The sequence below is a fragment of the Jaculus jaculus genome, chromosome 3 (assembly GCF_020740685.1).
Source record: "Jaculus jaculus isolate mJacJac1 chromosome 3, mJacJac1.mat.Y.cur, whole genome shotgun sequence".
NCBI classification, from domain to species: Eukaryota; Metazoa; Chordata; class Mammalia; order Rodentia; family Dipodidae; genus Jaculus; species Jaculus jaculus.
Window position 1 is genome coordinate 87,427,999 of NC_059104.1, and position 7,844 is coordinate 87,435,842.

The following is a 7,844-nucleotide window of genomic DNA, read 5'->3' on the forward strand; positions in this document are numbered from 1 at the left end:
TTTCAGAAAACATCCCAGAATCCCAATTCCCCCCCCCCCCCTATAGACACAAGGTGGTGTTGCATTCATGACCATGACCATGGCTATTACCTATACCAGACTTGCACAGTGCCAGGCCTATCAATGATGGAGAAGAGCCAAAATCAGAACAGAACAAACAAGATGAAGATGGGGCTGGAGAGATTGCTTAGTAGTTAAGGTGTCTGCTTGCAAAGCCAAAGGACCCAGGTTTGTTTCCCCAGGACCCACATAAGCCAGATGCACAAGATGGTGGTGCATGTGTCTAGAGTTTGTTTGCAGTGGCTGAAGGCCCTGGTGTACCCAATCTGTCTGGAGTAAGTAAGTAAAAATTAAAAAAAAAAAAAAAGAAAGAAAGAAAAAGGGATGGAGAGATGGCTGTCATTAAGTGTTTGCCTGTGAAGCCCAAGGACCCTGTTTCGAGTTTTGATTCCCTATGGCCTATGTTAGCCAGATACACAAAGGGGTGCACACATCTGGAGCTTTTCTGCAGTGGCTGGAGGCCCTGGAGTGCCCATTCTCTCTCTGTCTGTAGCTGTCAAATAAATGAATAAAAATAAAAAGAAACAAAAAAAATATAAAAAAAGAAAGAAAAAACGAGGGAAGCACAAGGAAAAGAAAGGACTTCAAGCTGGAAAGGGAGTGATTGGGAAGAAAGGGGTTCAGTGGGAGGGAGATAGGACAAAGTAATAGGATATTATAATCAAAATACATTATGCACATCTGTGAAAACTGTCAATAAAAAGTTTTAATACAGGGCTGGAGAGATGGCTTGGTGATTAAAGTCCTTGCCTGTAAAGTCTAACAACCTGAGTTTGATTTCCCAGTACCCACATAAGCCAGATGTACAAGGTGGGCACATGCATTTGGAGTTTGTTTGCAGTGGCTAGTGGCCCTAGTGTGCCTATGCTCTCTCTCTCTGTGTCTCTTTATCTCTCTCTCTGTGTATCTCTCTGCTTACAAATAAATAAATAAATAAAAGTATTACTTTTAAAGTTTTTTTTTTTTTTTAAGCCAGGCATGGTGGTGCACACTTTTAAACCCAGCACTCTGGAGGCAGAGATAGGAGGATGACTGTGAGTTCAAGGCCACCCTGAGACTACATAGCGAATTCCAGGTCAGTCTGAATTAGAGTGAGACCCTACCTCGAAAAACTAATAAAAAAATAAAGTTTATTTGTTTGTTTTTAATATTTTTATTTTTATTTATTTGGGAGAGACAGACAGGGAAGGAGGCAGATAGAGAAAGATTGAATGGGCATGCCAGGGCCTCCAGCCCCTGCAAACTCCAGATAGATGCACCACCTTACACATCTGGCTTACATGGGTCCTGGGAAAAATCGAACCTGGGTCCTTTGGCTTTGCAGGCAAGCACCTTAACCTCTAAGCAATCTGTCCAGCCCTCTCAATTTTTTTTGGCTGTTTATTTTCATTTATTTATTTGAGAGTGACAGACAGAAAGAGGCAGAGAGAGAGAGAATGGTAGTGACAGGGCCTCCAGCCACTGCAAACAAACTCCAGATGTATGCAACCCCTTGTGCATCTGGCTTACTTGAGTCCTGGAGAATCGAGCCTCGAACCAGCGTCCTTAGGCTTCACAGGCAAGTGCTTAACTGCTACACCATCTCTCCAGTCCCCGCCTCGATCTTTTATTTTCATTTTCAATGAGAGTGTTGCAATCAGGTTCACATTGCTGGTAGGAATCACGCAACCAAGAGCAGCTTGTAGGAAAAAGAGGTTTCTTTTGGTTTACAGGCTTCAGGGTAAGCTCCATGATGGCAGGGAAAATGATGGCATGAGCAGAGAGTGTATATAACCCCCTGCCCACATAAGGTGGACAACAGGTACAGGAGAGTGTGCCAAAAACTGGCATGGGGAAACTGGCTATAACACCCATAATACCATCCCCAACAATATACTGCCTCCTGGAGACATTAATTCCAAAATCTCCATCAGCTGGCAACCTAGCATTCAGAACACCTAAGCTTATGGGAGACACCTGAATCAAACCACCAGAAAGAGAGAAAGAGAATTGGCATGCCAAGGCCTCCAAGCACTGTAATTGAACTCCAGATGCATGTACCACATGTACACTTGTGTCACCTTGTATGCCTGACTTATGTGTGATCTGGAAAGTTGAACATGGGTCCTTTGGCTTTGCAGGTGAGTCCTTAATTGCTAAACCATCTCTCCAACCCTAAAAAGGTTTTAACATACATGGGAGGTGGAGACAAAAGGATGAATTTCAGGATACCAGGGGCCATGATAGGTTACATGAAAAAACCTCAAAACAATGAAAAAGAATTTTAGGAACAAAATGGGGACCCACCAAACCTATTATAACAGACACAAAACCACATTATAGCATGCTTTAGTTATCTAGTGTTCTTGAGAAGTCAGGTGCTAATCAGTCACATTCCTTTATGGGAATTTCTTTTCTTCCCGAGGTAGTCTCACTCTAGCCCAGGCTGACCTGGAATTCACTATGTAGTCTCAGGGTGGCCTTGAACCCAGCGATCCTCCTACCTCTTCCTCCTGAGTGCTAGGATTAAAGGCATCCTCCTCGCTTGGCTCTCTTTTAATTTTAAATATCTATTTATCTGCAAGAAGAGAGAATGGGTACACCAGGACCTCTAACCAATACAAAGGAACTCCAGATGCATGTGTCACATCACTTTGTGCATCTGGCTTTATATGAGTACTGGGGAAAGGGATCAGGGTCATTACACCTTGAAAGCAAGCACCTTAACCACTAAGCCATCTCTCCAGCCCTGTTTTCTTGCTTTATACTTAGTTGGCCCTTTTCCATCAGGCCTGAAATGTTTTGATTCTTCCCCACTGACAAATGTTGGATAATGGGATGACAATAATCTTCTTTAAAAATTTTTTTCTGATTTATTTGTATTTTTACTAGAGACAGAGAGAAGGAAAGGGAGATAGAATGAGAATGGGCATACCGGGGCCTCTAGCCACTGCAAATGAAATCCAGACACATGCACTACCATGTGTATCTGGCTTACATGGTACCTGGAGAATGAAACATGGGTCCTTAGGCTTCACAGGATAATTGCCTTAACTAAGTCATCTCTCCAACCCAGATGAGAGTAATCTTGATTTTCACAACTTAAACTTTCAATAACTTTATTTATTTTGTTTTTTGAGGTAGGGTCTCACTCTAGCCCAGGCTGACTGGAATTCGCTACATAATCACAGGGTGATCTTGAACTCATGGCACTCCTCCTACCTCTGCCTCCCGAGTGCTGGGATTAAAGGCATGATTCACCACGCCTAGCCTAATTTTCAATAACTTTAATTAAGTTCCCTTTTCATAGCCAATAGTAGTTTCTCAATTTTCTATGACAGCAGTTTTCAGAATTTAACTTACTTTGGGGGGGTTATTATTATTTTTTAAAAGAACAGGATCTCAGCTATGTGGCCTGGGTGGAGACAAAGCCAACCATGAACTTTTGGCACTCTCCTGCCTCTGTCAGGCAAGTGCTTGGATTACTGGTATGTGCCATTGCACCCAAGTCAGAATTTGTTAACTTTTGTTTCTAGAATCATTTACATTTCTATGGCCATGTGTTCTGCAGTTCATTTGCTAGTCTTCTTTAGTAACCATTTGTGGAAGATAGCATTTTTTTTGCTATTATTTTACATATTTATTTAATGAGGGCAGTAATCATGATACTCTTAACTGGTTCCCAGTACCTTGCAGATGTCTGACATAGAAGGTGCATAAATGCTTAAGTCATCTTGATCTGCTACTATTTCTATAGACTCAACTTAGGTTCATTCTCACATATTTCATTGATTGTAACTCCTTGTTACAAAGGTCTAAGTTACACTGACTGAAGTCTACTGCATGTTTTCTGCATGTCATATAACATAGGTGGGTTCTATTGATGATCAGACTGCTTCCACTACTACTAGGAAACTGATAATTTGTGGCCTAACAATCTCATTGACGGAGGTAAACACTTCAGCAATGCAGCAGAATGTACTACTGCTGGCCAGAATGCAAACACTAGCTTGTGAAAGAGAAGTGGACAGTGATTGAACATCCACCGTTGCCTGTTTTACTCTACAGATTTTATATTAAACTAGTTTACAAACCTCTGGCCAATAATCGCCCACTTCTGGATTTTTCTTTAAAAAAATGTTTTTTTATTTACTTATTTGAGAGTAATAGACAAGAGAAAGAGAGAATGGGTGCACCAGAGCCTCTAGCCACTGCAAACGAACTCCAGATGTGTGTGCCCCCTTTGTGCATCTAGCTAACATGGGTCCTTGGGAATAGAGACTGGAACCACTGGGGTCCTTAGACTTAGGCTTCACAGGCAAGAGCTTAACCGCGCCGCTAAGCCATCTCTCCAGCCTTGTTTCCTTTTGAGAAAGGATCTCACATATCCCTGGTTGGCCTTGAACTTGCCATACAGCAATGACATTCAATTTATCCTCCTGCATTTACTTCCCAAAATATTGCTATTACAGGCATGCACCCCTATGCCCTGACCTATGCAGTGCTGAGGATTATCCCAGGGTCTTGTTCATGCTAAACAAACACTCTACCAACTGAGCTACAACCCAGCCTCATTTCTAAATTTTGTTTTGTTTTGAAGCAAGGTCTCACTCCAGCCCAGATTGACCTGGAACTCATTCTGTAGCCCAGGCTGGTCTTGAGCTCAGCCTCCCAGGTACTGGGATTATAGGTATGAACCACCTTGGCAAACTAAATTTTTTTTTTTTTTACCTTTTTGGTTTTTCAAGGTAGGGTGGCACTCTAGCCCAGGCTGACCTGCAATTCACTATGTAGTCTCAGGGTGGCCTCAAACTCACAGCAATCCACCTACCTTTAAGATTAAAGGCATGCACCACCACTCAGACCAAGATAGAATTTTGGAGACAAGGTTTTACTCTGTAGCACACACAGGCTGGCTTCAAACTCAAAGCAATCTGCTGCCTTAGGATTTGCTGGGATTACAGGGAGAAGAAACCACTCCCAGCTCTCACTTCTACATTCGCTTCAGTTTGTCACTTTTCCTTAAAACCTTATCTTACTTAGCCTGTATTAAATGTACGGCAGATAAGAGGAGTCAGTGCTCATCCATGTTTATTGCTCTGTTCACAGTAGGACATGGAACAAGCCTAGATGCCCTTCCAACTGATGAATGGATAATAAAGATGTGCTATATTTACATAATGGAATTTTATTCAGCTATAAGGAAAAATGAAGTTGTGACATTTACAGGGAAATGAATAAATCTGGAAAAGATTATACTGTATGTCAGGCTTTAGAGATGGCTCAATGGTTAAGGCACTTGCCTGAAAAGCCTCATGACCTGAGTTCAATTCCCAGTACCCATGTAAAGCCAAACGAACAAAGTGGTACATGCATCTGGAGTCCATTTACAGCAGTTGAAGGCCCTGGCATACCCATTCTCTCTGACCCTCTTCTAGTTCTCCCTGCTTATAAATTAATTAAAAAAAATTAAGTTGCTATAATAAATACCTGGACTCTAAAAGTAAAATAAAAAGGGTAGTATGTGAATCACATATGCCTAACTAAACTGCAATGCCTGACCTTAAAATGGACTTTGATGAGCAACTCCTAAGACCCTACTGACTGCTAAAACTCAAGATCACTTTCACTTTTGGGGGGGAGGGTAGATTTCAAGGTAAGGTCTCGCTCTAGCCCAGGTTGACCTGGAATTCACTATGTAGTCTCAGGGTGGCCTTGAACTCATAGTGATCCTCCTACCTTTGCCTCCCAAGTGCTGGGATTAAAGATGTGCGCCACCATGCCCAGCCCTCATTTTTCATTTTATTTATTAGAGACAGACACAGAGAGAATGAATGGATGCACCAGGGTCACTAGCCACTGCAAATTAACTCCTGATGCCTGCGCCACCATGCGCATCTGGTACGTGGATACTGGAGAATTATACCTGGGTCCTTAGGCTTCCCAGCAAGTGCCTTAACCACTAAGCCTTTTCTCCAACAGCACTTTCATTTTTAGAGATGTAAGTTCTCCTATTGGGTTGCTTACTGCCACTCTGAACAAAGCCATGTTTCCCTTGAATTTTAGTCTCATTACATCTTGATGTCCATACATTAAGAGAAAGGTTTGCCTTTCTTTGTAGTTTGGGTGTGGTGGAGCACAGCTGTAGTCCTAGCAATCAGGAAGTATTGCCACAAGTTGGAAGCCATTTAGGTCCAGACCAAGGACTATATAGTGAGAGACCCTGTGTCAAAAACATAAAATTTTAAAACTTGAAACAAAAAACAAGCCAGAAAAAAGGTGGTGTTTCTTTAGCTGGGTGTGGCTCACACCTATAATCTCAACATTGGTCAGGTTGAGGTAAGGGATCAATTACAGTTCACTGTAGCCTGTGCTGCAGTCAGTTCCAGGCCAACCTGGGCTACAGTGAGATCCTGACTTCTGCAAATGTACCTAATCTAGTCTTTATACAGATATGACCTCTCTCAGCTACAATAACAAAATTTAAGTGAGTGCTGTTTTCAGTGTTAAACTGCAAACTGCTTCTACCTCCAGGTGCTAAGATTATAGGAATGGATCATCATACATGGCTATTGTGTTTTGGGGAGACTACATTAGGTGCATAGCCCAGGCTGACTTTGAACTGGTGATCCTCCTGCCTCTGCCTCCTCGGTCTGTGAGTAAAGTCATGTGTTAGCACACCTTGTGCATTTTTTTTTTTTTTTTGGTGGCTATGGGAATCAAACCTAAGGACTTGCACAAGCACTCTCCTGAGCTTTATTCCAGGTGATTCCTCACTTTCATACATATAATGCATCTGGTTTTACATAGGAACTGGGGGATATCAGGCTTTTCTTGTTGGTAAAATGCCTTTAGCCACTAAGCCATATCTCAAGCCCACTTTAAAAATATTTTTGAAGAATGTAAGAGCCAAAGGAAGGGTCAGACTCCTTACAACGTGCTCCCCCCAGACACAAAATGGTCTGGATATCCATGACCTCACAGTGCCTGACACTACCTACACAAGACCATCATAAGAGGAGAAAAAGATCATAACATCAAAATAAAATAGAGACTGATTGAGATGGGGAGGGAGGGTATTACCACCAGATATTTTTTATAATCATTGAAGTTGTTAATATAAAAAATTTGAAAAGGAAAAAAATATTTTTGAATGAGAAAGAGAAGGTTCCTCATTTTCAATGGCTTAAACTTTAAGATTTTCTTTCTTTTTTATTTGCCTCAACTGCTAAGCCCTCTCTCCAGCCCAAAAGATTTTAATATTGTACTTTTATTTATTGATTTATTTGAAAGAGAAAGAGGGAGAGAGAGAGAGAGAAAGAGGATCCCGGTTTGATTCTCCAGGACCCACGAAAGCCAGATGCACAAGGGGGCACATGCATCTGCAGTTCGTCTGCAGTGGCTGGAGGCCCTGGAGCACCCATTCTCTCTCTCTTTCTCTCAAATAATAAATAATATTTTAAAAAACAGAAAAATATTATTTATTTGCAAGCAGAGAGAGTGTATGGGCATACCAGGCCTCCAGCTGTTGTAAATGGACTCTAAATGTACCACTTGTACATGTGGCTTTATGTGGGTACTTTGGAACCAAATTCAGATTGTTAGGCTTTTTAAGCAAGTGCTTTAACCACTATACCATCTCTCCAGCCCAATTTTCTTTTTTGTAAACATTTTTTATTTATTTTATAAAAGATGGGGGAGGCAGAGGGAGAGAATGGGTACACCAGAGCCTGTAGCCAATGCAAATGAAATCCAGACGCATGTGCCATCTTGTGCATCTGGCTTTACATAGGTACTGGAGAAAC